The following is a 14026-nucleotide window of genomic DNA, read 5'->3' as shown; positions in this document are numbered from 1 at the left end:
CACTGTCTCTGAAGGCTGCCACTAGCACATGCTGTCCTGCTAATACTGATAGTATTTTTAGCATCATAATGCAGATGAAGATGCTATTCACTGCCAAATCCTGATATTCAGAAAAGCTGATCAACACAGATCTCTATGCCAAATGTGTATGTTTATAAATCAGCCTGTTATGGATTAGTTTCATCATTTGCACATGCAATGGATGTTACTAGCATGTTACCTCTCATTTGTATGCTGTTATGTGGTCATTAACATGTCTTGCTTGTAAAGCTGTTTCTGAATCTCTCTCTCCTCAGGCATTACTGTTCACCTCTTTATTTCTTGTAATACTTTGTGCATATTGCTTATGAATACCTATTTTGAGTTAATCTCTCAGTGCTGACTTTTTGCATATTACTTAAGAAATTTGACTCTCCCTTTAATTGGCCATCTCTCAAGAAACCTCATACAGTTTTGAAGTACTTCACGTTCTCAGCTTCTACCCCACCATTTTCTTAATTGGGTCTACATCCACCACTTCTCTGTGAAGAAGAAAATTATCATGTCACTAATAAAATGTGCTCTTATGATTTGCTGGAAATGTCCTTTCTACCAACACTATGCTTCTTTAATTAGCATTTTAACACCACATTTCTGTCTTAGTACCTTATATATCCTATATATCCTTTACAATGAAATCTTAGCTCTCACATGCTTGCATTACACACCCTTGATTCAATAAGCTTGAAATGTCATCTACAGGCCATGTGGTGTACTAGTCTGAGTCTTGTTGCAGTTTTTCCTTTTTTGACCCCCTTCCCAAATTGTATTAACATTTCCTAGTCTGCCATAGTGCACTGTTTGGCAGTGTTCATTTACTGCAGTAATTCATGTATTCTGGGAGTCCAACCTCACCATAAAAAAAAAAAAAATGAACACCCATTTAATGACTTTGAGGCAATTTATTTATACAATTTTTATTAAATTTTGCAATGGAAAAATAGTTTGGGCAAAATGTGAAAGTTTGTTAAATTAAATTATCCAAATAAGGAAAAAAAACTGCACACTGCCTATCATAATTCTAACTTCTTTCTCATAATTTCTTTTCACTTAACTCCTTATTTAACATAATAATCATATGCAGAAATGGAAGTTATATTACTTGGGATAGTTTGTCTGATCTATGCTTGATTTGTGAAGTAAATTTCACACCTCACCATCTGTTCAGCCACCTGAAATAAACGTCTTATTTTTTTCATTAATGCTAAATGTAATTGATATGTCATCTATATATGTCAAAATTGAAATTTGTCTGTTTTTATTTTATTAAATATTTAATGTAATTACATTTTTTTCTTTTTTTATTGACCTGGCTAACAAGCAGTACACGTACTCATATCTGCCAACATATAAACTTTTGTTTGACTTATGAATTTGTTGTTTAGTGGTTTGATTTCAGAGATTTGGCTCAGAAGTAGCACACCTTTCCATTACTTACTGTTTTGATTATAGCAAACCTATAGCAATATAAATATTTTTATTTATTTTATTTTACATTTGTTGACCGGGCTGGTCTAGCTGGATATATGTGCATTTTCAGTAGAGGCCCAGGGAGAAAATATCCACATATGCAAAATTCTTAGCAACTTCAGGTACAGATAAGTAAAATTTTAACAAATTTAGGTACAGTACTATTTTAAGGTGAATAATACAAATGTTATATAGCAAAATAGTAATATTAAAGTTGCAGCTAATAAGAAAAAGATTGAACAAAAAACAAAGTAGCACATAATAAGAAAGAGAAATTAAAACACACTAACACATATAGCAACTCTAGGTACAGTATTTAACAGTGAGTCATCCAATTTTTCCTATAGTAGCATAGCAACTTTAAGGTAGCATGTAATAAGAAAGATAAAGAATGTCTTTATAGATATTTATATGTGAGAACAAATAAAAGCTTCTAATTAGAAATATATCTTGACCTTGTTACTAGTGTATTCCATTTATTATATACAAATCCGTTAAATTATCACAAAAATAAATATGTATCAAGTTGAGAATTATTCTCTTCTATAAATTGATTTAGCTCTTGTTTTACCTGATCTACCACCTCCTGGTTTATTAATCTTGACAGATTAATTGGTATGCTTTTATGTGTGAATTAATACTAGGAATTCATAAGCACAAAACCCAACCATCAGTGCAGTACCAGTGTAGATCATCTACATAAGCTTGATTTATAAAGAAGGGGCACAATGCTTCCTTGCATTCAAAACTGTTCTTCAAGAAAATCCTTCATTATGAGTTCTTTAGAAATTATTGTTAGCTACTATTGCTATGGTTTCACTTGATGGACTGGCTATGCATTATGTCCTGCACTTTAAAGGTGCATATTATCGAATGCAGTCATGGACTGACATTCTTATTTAGGTTTGCGTTTAATTGCTTGTTTTTTTTTTTCTTGCAATGAAATGAATATATGATTTTTGTATAATCACATTTTTTCCATTCATATAGGGGCACAATTCACCTTTAAAGTTGTCATTGCTATTCAAGATAATAGAAAAAGAAAGAGAGTAGACATGAGGGATATATGAGGAATAGCATAACTAATCTGTCATGTTGAAACAACTTGCTTGAAAAAATAATCATAACATTTAAATGAAACAGTTTTGTCTAACTTATGCACTAAGCATATCAACAGTGTCTATTTGTTGGCCGTCCTAGTCACAATCATTTTAAGTGATATTTTTTAAACTCAGGCTGTAATGATTATTTTTTGTATGAAAACATTTTATTTATTTATTTATGTGTTTATTTATTTATTTATTTATTCAGTATATTTATTAAATGGGTAACTAAACTGGTCTTTTGACCATTTTCAGCCATGACCAGGCCAAGAAGACAGAGATAAAAAAATGAAAAAAATAAAATTCTTAACAAAGAATTTAGAAGAAAACATAATTAATCATAACAAAAAATGCAAACTGAATTTGTAACTACACATGAACATTTAACCAATATAAATTACATATATTTTAGTCATATACATTCACTGAAGTGATACAGTTAATGGGGAGCACAGCTAACATTATTTATTAATCTCATTTTTACAAAAAAAGTTTGGAGTTATAAAAGACAACATTCATACCTCACAACCTCCCAGAGCAAGAAATGTGGACAAAGCCAAAAATAATTAGTGGGGGGGGGGTATAAAGGCCCCAAAATAGGGATGTATTTTAAATATTGCTCCTATACACTTAGATAGTTGCTAGAATAATAGGTTTTGCATTATTCTGCCTTTTTCCGAAGGATATGAAATCTGAAGCACAAGTATCTGTCATTGTTTATTATTATTTATTGACCATTATACAACGACCCCCCATTAATATTCAAAAACGTGCACGCTGATTGGTCAGCATGCACGTTGTAAATCAGAATTATAGTAATAGAAAAAGGTCTGGTCGCCCTGACTTTTTCCATTACTATAATTCTTTTTTTTTACAGCAACGGAGAACACAAGATCTCTGTTGCTTCACACTGTCTCGCTATGTTAAAGGAGTTTAACATAGTGAGACAGCTTTAAAAAAAGCAACAGAGAATCTCCGTTGCTTTTTTTAAAGCTGTCTCGCTATGTTAAACTCCTTTAAAATAGCGAGACAGTTTGCAAAAAGCAACAGAGATCTTGCTTTTTCAAAACTGTCTCGCTATGTTAATTGGGTTTAACATAGCGAGACAGCTTTAAAAAAGCAACGGAGATTCTCCTTTGCTTTTTTTAAAGCTATCTTGCTATGTTAAACCCATTTAACATAGCGAAACAGTTTTTTAAAAGCAACGGAGATCTTGCTTTCTCCATTGCTTTTGCCCACAGCTCTGATGTGCTGCATAGGCTTACGCATGCGCAGTACATCAGAACTGCCGCAGAATACCAGACAACTGCGGAAGGGCAGCAAGGAGGCATTATACAATGCCATTATTTAAGAAAAGTAATTATTTTTTTTCTTAAATAATGTCATTGTATAATAGCAATAACCCACTTCTGGTGGGTAATACTGGATTTACCCACGGTTGGCTTTGTTTGGCCACTCGGGCTTCGCCCTCATGACCAAACCACACCAACTGTGGGTAAATCCAGCATTACCCACACCCAGGCATGGGTTATTGCTATAATATTTAATGATTTGTCAGAAAAAATACACAGATTATATGAGGACCAGACCAAAACTGTGAGGCACAAATCTGGACAGTCTGTGAAAATTCGGATAGTTGAGCAATATATCTAGTGGAGTGTACATCAAGGGATAGCCTTACCAGGATTATGTATCACTCATGGTTGCAGGTGCATAAAGACCCGAAGCACAATTGTGTGTGTTTCTTAGACACTGTCTGTATAACATATGCATTTAGTATATGATCTCTTAGTTTCTGCATGAAATTAGCTATAGTTTCAATTTGTCTGATATAATCTGAACCTTATTCCAGCAAGGTGGTGCAAGTTTGCTAAAAGCTTTCACAGTAATGGAACATTTGAAAGAGGACCTAATTTATGAAATTCCTTCAGAGTCTTAAGAATGTTGGATCTTTTTCTCAGTGACAATTTGCAGAGGTGGACAGTATCTGTCATGCAATAATTTAAATCTAATTATGTTTAGGAATAGTTATGCTTTCACTGTGATGGGAAGCCACTTGCATTTATATAATGTCTTGCAGTGATGTTTAGCTCTAATACCTAGATGAATTAATATCAGTATTTTTCTGTTGTCTGTAGTACAGCATAATTTTGAGAATAGAGTAGCACAGTGATCTGATGAGTGATAACCCAGCCACTGGGGATGCACAAGCCAGTGCATTTCTTTGTGCCGGTCCCAAGCCCAGATAAATGGGGAGGGTTGCGTCAAGAAATGCATCCGGCGTAAAACTTTGCCAAATTTTTTCATGCAGTCACCAGTTAATATTTCCATACTGGATCGGTCGAGGCCCAGGTTAACAATGACCGCCACCAGTACTGTTAGCCAACAGGGTGCTGGCGGAAATTGGGCTACTGTTGGCCAAAGGAAGAGAAGAGGCAGAAGGCATGGCTGAAGGCAGGAAGAGAGAAGAAAGGCTAGGACTGTGGTAGTGAGGGTTGGAACTTTGAATGTTGGCAGTATGACTACTATAGGGAGAGAGCTAGCTGATATGATGGACAGAAGGAAGGTTGGTATATTGTGTGTGCAAGAGACCAGGTGGAAGGGGAGTAAGGCTAGGTGTATTGGAGGTGGGTTCAAATTTTTTTTATCATGGTGTGGATGGGAGGAGAAATGGCGTAGGAGTTATTCTGAAGGAACAGTATGTGAAGAGTGTTTTGGAGGTGAAAAGGGTGTCGGATAGTGTGATGTTTATGAAGCTGGAAATTGATGGTGTAATGATTAATGTTGTTAGTGCATATGCTCCACAAGTTGGGTGTGCAATGGATGAGAAAGAAAAATTTTAGAGTGAATTGGATGAAGTGGTGATGACTGTACCCAAGGGTGAGACAGTGGTGATTGGAGCAGATTTAAATGGGCATGTTGGTGAAGGGAACAGTGGGGATGAGGAAGTGATAGGTAGGTATGGTGTTAAACAAAGGAATGCAGAAGGTCAGATGGTAGTGGATTTTGCAAAAAGGATGGATATGGCTGTGGTGAATACGTATTTTAACAAGAGGGAGGAGCATAGGGTGACATACAAGAGTGAAGATGCAAACAGGTGGATTATATCTTATGTAGGAGGGCCAGTTTGAAGGAGATTGGAGACTGTAAAGTGGTGGCCGGAGAAAGTGTAGTTAGACAGCATAGGACAGTGGTTTGTAGGATGACGTTGGTGATCAAGAAGAGGAGGAGGAGTGTGAGGGCAGCACCAAGGATCAAATGGTGGAAATTGAAAAAGGATAATTGTGAGGTGGTGTTCAGGGATGAGTTAAGACAGGCACTGGGTGGCAATGAAGAGTTACTAAATAGCTGGGTAACTACAGCAGAACTAGTAAGGGAGATGGCTAAAAAGGTGCTTGGTATCACATCGGGATAGAGGAAGGATGACAAGGAGACATGGTGGTGGAATGAGGAAGTAAAGAAGAGTATACAGGCAAAGAGGTTGGCAAAGAAGTGGGATTGTCAGAGAGATGAATAAAGTAGACAGCAGTATAAGGAGATGAGGTGCATGGCAAAGAGAGAGGTGGCGGAGGCTAAGGATAAAGCATATGAAGAGTTGTATGAAAGGTTGGACACTAAGGAGGGAGAAAAGGACCTGTACCGATTGGCTAGACAGAGGGACTGAGCTAGGAAAGATGTGCAGCAGGTAAAGTTGATAAAGGATAATGAGGGAAACATACTCACAAGCGAGGATTGTGTGTTGAGGAGATGGAAAGAGTACTTTGAGGGGATGATGAATGAAGGGAATGAGAGGGAGAGAAGGTTGGATGATGTAGGCATAGTGAATCATGAAGTGCAATCGATTAGCAAGGAGGAAGTAGGGATAGCTATGAAGAGAATGAAGAATGGAAAGGCTGTTGGCCTAGATGACATACCTGTGGAAGCATGGAGGTGTTTAGGTGAAATGGCAGTGGAGTTTTTAACCAGATTGTTTAATGAAATCTTGGAAAGTGAGAGGATGCCTGAGGAATGGAGAAAAAGTGTTTTGGTACCGATTTTTAAGAATAAGGGTGATGTGCAGAGCTGTAGTAACTACAGAGGGATTCAATTGATCAGTCACAGCATGAAGTTATGGGAACGAGTAGTGGAAGCTAGGTTAAGAAGGGATGTGATGATTAGTGAACAGCAGTATGGTTTCATGCTGGGAAAGAGCACTATAGATGCGATGTTTGCTCTGAGAGTGTTGATGGAGAAGTACAGAGAATGTCAGAAGGAGTTGTATTGTGTTTTTGTAGACTTGGAGAAAGCATATGACAGGGTGCCTAGAGAGGAGTTGTGGTATTGTATGAGGAAGTCAGGAGTGTCAGAGAAGTATGTAAGAGTGGTACAGGATATGTACGAGGGTAGTGTGACAGCAGTGAGGTCTGTGGTGGGGTGACAAATGCGTTTAAGGTGGAGGTGGGGTTACATCAAGGATCAGCTCTGAGCCCTTTCTTATTTGCAATGGTGATGGACAGGTTGACAGACGAGATCAGACAGGAGTCACCATGGACTATGATGTTTGCAGATGACATTGTGATCTCTAGTAAGAGTATGGCACAGGTGGAGGAGACCCTGGAGAGATGGGGATATGCTCTAGAGAGAAGAGGAATGAAGGTCAGCAGGACTAAGGCAGAATATATGTGTGTGAATGAGAGGGAGGATAGAGGAATGGTGAGGATGCAAGGAGTTGAGGTGGCGAAGGTGGATGAGTTTAAATACTTCGGGTCAATAGTTCAGAGTAATGGTGAGTGTGGAAGAGACGTGAAGAAGAGAGTACAGGCAGGATGGAGTGGGTGTAGAAGAGTGTCAGGAGTGATCTGTGACAGACGAGTACCTGTAAGAGTGAAAGGGAAGGTCTACAAGAGGGTAGTGAGACCAGCTATGTTATATGGGTTGGAGACAGTGGCATTATCAAAAAGGCAGGAGTTTGAGCTGGATGTGGCAGAGTTAAAGATGTTAAGATTTGCACGGGGTGTGACGAGGATGGACAGGATTAGGAATAAGTATATTAGAGGGTCAGCCCAGGTTGGAAGGTTTGGAGACAAAGCCAGAGAGGCAAGATTACATTGGTTTGGACATGTGCTGAGAAGGGATGCAGAGTATATTGGGAAAAAGATGCTAAGGATGAAGCTGCCAGGTAACAGGAAAAGAGGAAGGCCTAAGATAAGGTTTATGGATGTAGTGAGAGAGGACATGCAGGTGGTTGGTGTGACAGAGCAAGATGCAGAGGACAGGAAGAAATGGAAACAGATGATCCACTGTGGTGACCCCTAACGGGAACAGCTGAAAGAAGATAATGAGAGTAGCACAGTGAAGATGTGGCCATATTCCAGCAAATCCCTGTCCTTGATACTCCTTTTTAATATTTATTTTGGTCCTCTAAGTTTTATCTTGTTTACCAAAACAAAATGAAATAATTATTGCAAAACATCTCCAGCAATAAAACATTTCTGGGAAGAAGAAGAGTATGTTAGGAAATTATTAGATGATTAGTAGTGCTGTCTGTACTACAAGTGGCTGATTCTTGCTATATGTTATCAGGTCAAACTAGGTTTGTGATCTGTCAGAAATGGTGGCATTGACGATGATGCTGGGCTGTAGCTGAAAGATTAAAATAAGAACATTAATGAAGAACCTGTATGTAAATTGCATAAGTGCATGCACTGTAATTCTGTTGATATCCTGAAATACAGGCGAACAGACCAGATTAAAGATGGATTCGTTTGAAGTATATATAGGGATATTTGATTTGGGGTATAGGTGAAATAATGTACAAGTTACATACGTAATGTGGTACATGGGATCAGGGCGTCACTTCAAAAGTGACAATCATCTAGAATCAAGGTTCGCCCTCCATGTGCAGAAATGGGGTGGATAGTTGGATGGATGGATGGATGGATGGATGGATGGATGGATGGATGGATGGATCGATCGATGGAAATGAAATGTGGTAAGGGATATTGGAAATTAATAAAGAATTATGTAAATAAAAATTAGACCAGAAGTTGCTGAGACCATGAAAGAGGCTTGCGAAAGATACTTTATTAACAGTATGTACGGCAAAGAATGTAGCCGCAGGCTTTAAGGATGGTAAATTAAAGATAATGCTAAAGATAATAATGCAAGTAATAATGAATAATAATAATATTAATAATAATAGTAATAATAATAATAATAATAATAATAATAATTCTATGATCCACGTGTAGAAGAATTTGTGTAATAACATGATTTTTTTTTTTGCCTCTGAATAGAAAACTGTGCAGATTACTCCTAAATTACTATGTACAGTTCTGGAGACCCCCCCCCCCCAACACACACATACAAACACATTATTCTACACATATAATGACAGCTTGGAACTTGGAAGTACAAGAGTTATCTTTCACAGAAGATGGTACAGGAACAGACGCAGTGAAAAGTTAAACATAGAGGGTGCATAGCTTAGAAATAAAGCAGAACTTTCTTGATAAATTGTGAATTAGTGGTAATGCTGGAACTCAAGATTATCAGGATATTAGAAAAATATGGAAATTAATTAACAGGAAATTACATATTTTGTATTAGGCATGAAAATATGCAGACAAGACAGTATAAGTATTCCTCATCTTTGAACAGTTAGTAATTACCTGTCCAACTGATACCAGTTTAAGTTAACTTACCTCAGTTAGTGAGTGCATCTTTTTAATCCTCAGCATTGTTGCATCACAGCTTGTTACTGAGCCTCATTCTGCAGCTGTTGTGACATTTCAAGGTACGGCTGTACAGTATTACACTAGAGTCTTAGATTGCATTATCTGATATACATTTGCTATTTATGCTGATTGCTCAACTGTTTCTGCATTGTAATTATTTGCTCTAAAATTACTGCACTTGGAGCTATTTAGTCAAATTGCTTTGGAGCTATTGCATGTGAATCTATTGAGTTATATTACCTGTATCTAATTGTAGCTACCAGTTAGGTACTAGTTAGGCAGAGAATATTTCATCCTATAAGTTCAGTCATTCATTGCACATGACAGCACTTTTGAAAATTGCTAATTGTAGCAGTTTTTATACTGTTAAAGAAATTGAAAATACTGCTCTGTGTTACTGCAGTCTCAACTATTGGTTTACACTCACTTCTACATATTATTAAGTACTTTAATGTTTCTGCATATTGATATTACTTTTATATTCTTTGTGCTTGTGAATCTTGCCTGTCTGCTAGTTTTTATATTCTGAGCTACTTGCTGTATTTCTAATTTCATCAATTATAATCATCGCTTTCTAGCCCTGTCTAGTCTACTCTTCTGTTTTATACCAAAATGAAGTTATTAATCAGTCCTGTTTTCTTATATCAGTTTGGCTACACTGGCCATTATGAAAGCACAGTCAACTGTGACCCCTCCGTAGCCAGTATGATAGCATTAGGTATTTTAAGACATTGCAGCAGCTGTCTCATGTTAATCGAAATCCCTTTCTTATTACCTCACAATGATTCAGTGTGCTAAAAGTCTAAATATTTACTGTATTTGGAGTCTGTTGTCACTTTAAAGCACATTCAGTAAGCGTAATACAAACACGTACACCTATAGTACAGAGCACTTCTACTATACCAACATATAAGGCTGATAAGAGTGTTGCCTAAATCTCCAAGACAAACGTCTAAGAAAATCTAAGCATTACTTCAGATAACTACTCCACACCTACATCACCACCTTCATCTTGTGCAGCCAAACTCTGTTGACATACCTCTATGAATCATAAGGGTGCAGACCCCAAGCCCTTAGGACACTGTGAAACTGCATCCACATATGGTAATATTGTAGTGATAGGTGACTCTGCTGTCAGACATGAGGTCACCACACTCAAGATACTGGATAAGAAAAGGGTGATGGTTAGCTGTTTATGTGAGTCAGTATGCAGGATGCAATGAAGGCTCTTATATCTCTTTAATCTGACAAATATGATTACTACGTGGTAGTAGCCCCATGTGGTTAAATGGGCTTGATCATTATCTTTGTCTTGGTACACATAGAGACATTCAGAAGGACATGCATGGTCATAGCATGCATTTATCCAAGGCAGTGAAGGCCCAAAAATTCAAAGGCAAGTTAATTGGCTTTAATAATTAGCTTTATCATCTTAGAAGAATCCATTATGTGTCATCTAGGCATCTTGGCACAAGATAGATGACAGTCCTTCCTGCTTTGCCAGAGATGGTGTGCAACTTACTTACCTTGGCTTTCACATTTTGGCTAAAGTCTTTGTTGCCCTCTATTTCATATTAAGGTAGATTCTCTCTGCTTAACATTCCAGCACACATTAAAGTGGACGTACTTTATACAAGATGTGTTAAACAACCAAAACAATAAAAAAAAAATAAAAATAAATGCTTGAACTCTGTGTTCTTTCTGCAACTTGAGCCAATTCAAAGATAGAAAACAGTATATATATTTTTTTATAATTTGCACATTCCTTACATCTGTGTTGAAACTGTTCCCCCCCCCTCATTTCCTGCCTTGTCTTTCAGCTGATATAATTTAGCTAGTGCTGTGTCTCCTTTTAATTAACAACCTGTATTCAAACTGGAACCTTAGTTTGAAAGACAGCCTTACAGAACTATCTTCAAGTTTATAGAGCTGAGTATATTTTCTGTGTTATTCTGTATTATAGAGCTAAATTGTCTGCTTGATATCTGTGTCTTACTGCTCTGCAAATCTATAGAAAACAGTATATATATCCCTATTCTTGGTTGTAGTTTAAATTTGGTGGCTTTTGCAGTGCCCGCCCCACTGTAGATTTGATCTAAGACACTCCCCCAGGACATCTCTTTACCGCATTCTACCTAATAAACCCTTTCTGCACTTGCTTTTAGTCCTTTTTAATTTAATTACATGTTTTCAAACTGTGTGTGGACTAATATTGCTACATATTCAAGTGTGCCAGCTTGCACTGCATGAGAATTGTATTTACTACTGCTTTTGCTACTTTTCTAAAAAAAAAAAAAAAAAAAAAAAAAAAAAATGTCTTCTGCTTTTACTGTACTTGTGTTTCTTCCTACTTTATTTTGCTTTTGCGTCATCTTAAACATTCTCAATTGTATTTATTACTGCTTGATGTAACACATTCTAAGCCTTTTAGTTTAAACACTTGGGCTTCAGACCAGTTGTTTTACATTGAGAGGGTTTGTGGTCTGCACTGTAGTGGCAGAACAGGTAGCTTACATCCTTCTAAGCTGAGAACTGCTGACTGAGGGCTCAGTGTCTGTTATTCTAAAAGTATATTAATTCTGGTTTAAGCACTTGGGCTTTCAGGCCAGTTATTTTACATTAAGAGGGTTTTGTGGTCTGCACTCTTGTGGGAGGAGAGGCTGGACTCTGCCCTTCTGAGCTGGGAATTTCTGGTTGAAGGCTTATAGTGCATGCATATCTGAATTTCTTCTTACTAAAATTGGTACACCTTGTTTGCTGTAGCATAGACTAGATCCAGGCCTGCTGAATCTAGCTTTGTTTGTATAACTTGAGCACTAATCCAGGCATTATTTAAAGTATTCAGTTGTATTTATTACTGCTTGGTAGTAACTTGGTTAAAGTGTAGCTATCATTCTAAGTCGTTTGGATTAAGCACTTGGGCTTCAGACCAGTTGTTCTACATTAGGAAGGTTTGTGGCAGGCACTGTGGTGGCAGGACAGGTAGCTTTCATCCTTCTAAGTTGGGAACTGCTGATTGAGAGCTCAGTGTCTGTTATTCTTAAAGTGTATTAGCTCTGGTTTAAGCACTTGGGCTTCAGGCCAGTTATTTTACATTAAGAAGGTTCGTGGTCTGCACTCTTCTGGGAGGAGAGGCTGGACTCTGCCCTTCTGAGCTGGGAATTTCTGGTTAAAGGTTTATAGTGCCTAAATATTTGAACTGTATCTTACTGAAATTGGTACACCTTGTTTGCTGTAGTAACTTGTCTGCAAAGAGTATAAATACAGATTTTTTGTGTTAGACCAAGTTAAAATTGATATAAGAGGGGGTCCCTGGGAGGAAAACATTGGTTTTAAAGAATTAAGGTGGCAATTGGCCCTGGAAGCCAACAGACCCACAGGATTGAATGAAAATATTTCCATTCTGCCACTTTTAAAGTTAAAAGCTGCTAAAATATGACCTTACAAACCATAATAAATAAGGTCAGTAGATGGCACTATTCTACTGCAAACTGGAAGAAAGTAAGGGACTCCAAGACTACACTTTCAATATCAATGATTTATTAAAATAAACACAAACACCTTTGAATGACATCATATAACTTTAACAAATTAATAAATGAATTTAAATGCTTTTTAAATAAAACTTTTGATTTTAGTAAATATTTATTAAGACAGCGGATTTTAACTTTTTAACTGAATGAATATGAATGTATTAACCAGCACGAGACACAATACTGAAATTTATTTGGTCTCTTATTTTAATTGGAAGCCTAACATGATTGGTTAAGAATAATACAAACTTGTATAAAATGTTTTGATTTTAAGAATGGCACTTTATCTGATGAAGTCTTTTGGATGAAAACGCAGCATTGAATAAAGCGTTTATTGCTTTGGAACTTTTAAGTGGACTTTGTGCATCGTTTTCTCCTACTGCTTTCATTTCTTTGGTTGCTGTAGCATAGACTAGATCCAGGCCTGCTGAATCTAGCTTTGTTTGTATGCTTATTTCCCTGGAACGCTAATTCCACCTAAAACGCGGCTTCTCAGCGCTTCTGTGGATCCCTAGTGATATCTGCATTGCTTACTGTACTTATTTCTTTGCTTCGCTTGAAAGAAAGTTACTGTTTGTCGTTTTTGCATTTAAGTTACCTGTAACACATTGCACTTGTTACCTGGCACTTGCTCACTAAAGCAATTATAAGTCAGCACTAAAAATTAAAAGCACTACACCCTCGCTCCCCATTGGCCCTTGTTTTCAATTATAAAGGAATTCCCAATATTATTCTAGCATGTCCAATGGTCAGTTGTCAATCTCCTCTCCGGTCCAGCTGGTGAATATGGGAATCTTGAGGCAATGTTACAACTGCCTCATGTACACAGACAACCCTCTCCTCCTCCCAACAAATTCCAACACATGTGAGAGATGCAACCATATAGCCAAACTGGAGGCTAACCTCTCTCAACTCAGTACTGGCATAACCAGTCAGGTGGAGAAGGAAACCACACTCACTACAATTCCAGTCTCACATAGACCTACCACGACAGCAAACCAAACACATAATCACACAAAAACATACTCGGAGGCTCTAAATAAAGATCTGCCTAAGCAGCAGAGACCTCCAAAGCAGACACCCAAGCAACTGCTACCACAAAACAAAACACGTGCAACACATATCTCACAAAGCCAGTGTGCCGAACAGTCCCAGCCCTTAAGGC

Source organism: Protopterus annectens, chromosome 8.part1 (genome assembly GCF_019279795.1).
Source record: "Protopterus annectens isolate FY-2018-M chromosome 8.part1, PAN1.0, whole genome shotgun sequence".
Lineage (NCBI taxonomy): Eukaryota > Metazoa > Chordata > Ceratodontiformes > Protopteridae > Protopterus > Protopterus annectens.
This window is presented reverse-complemented; position numbering follows the sequence as displayed.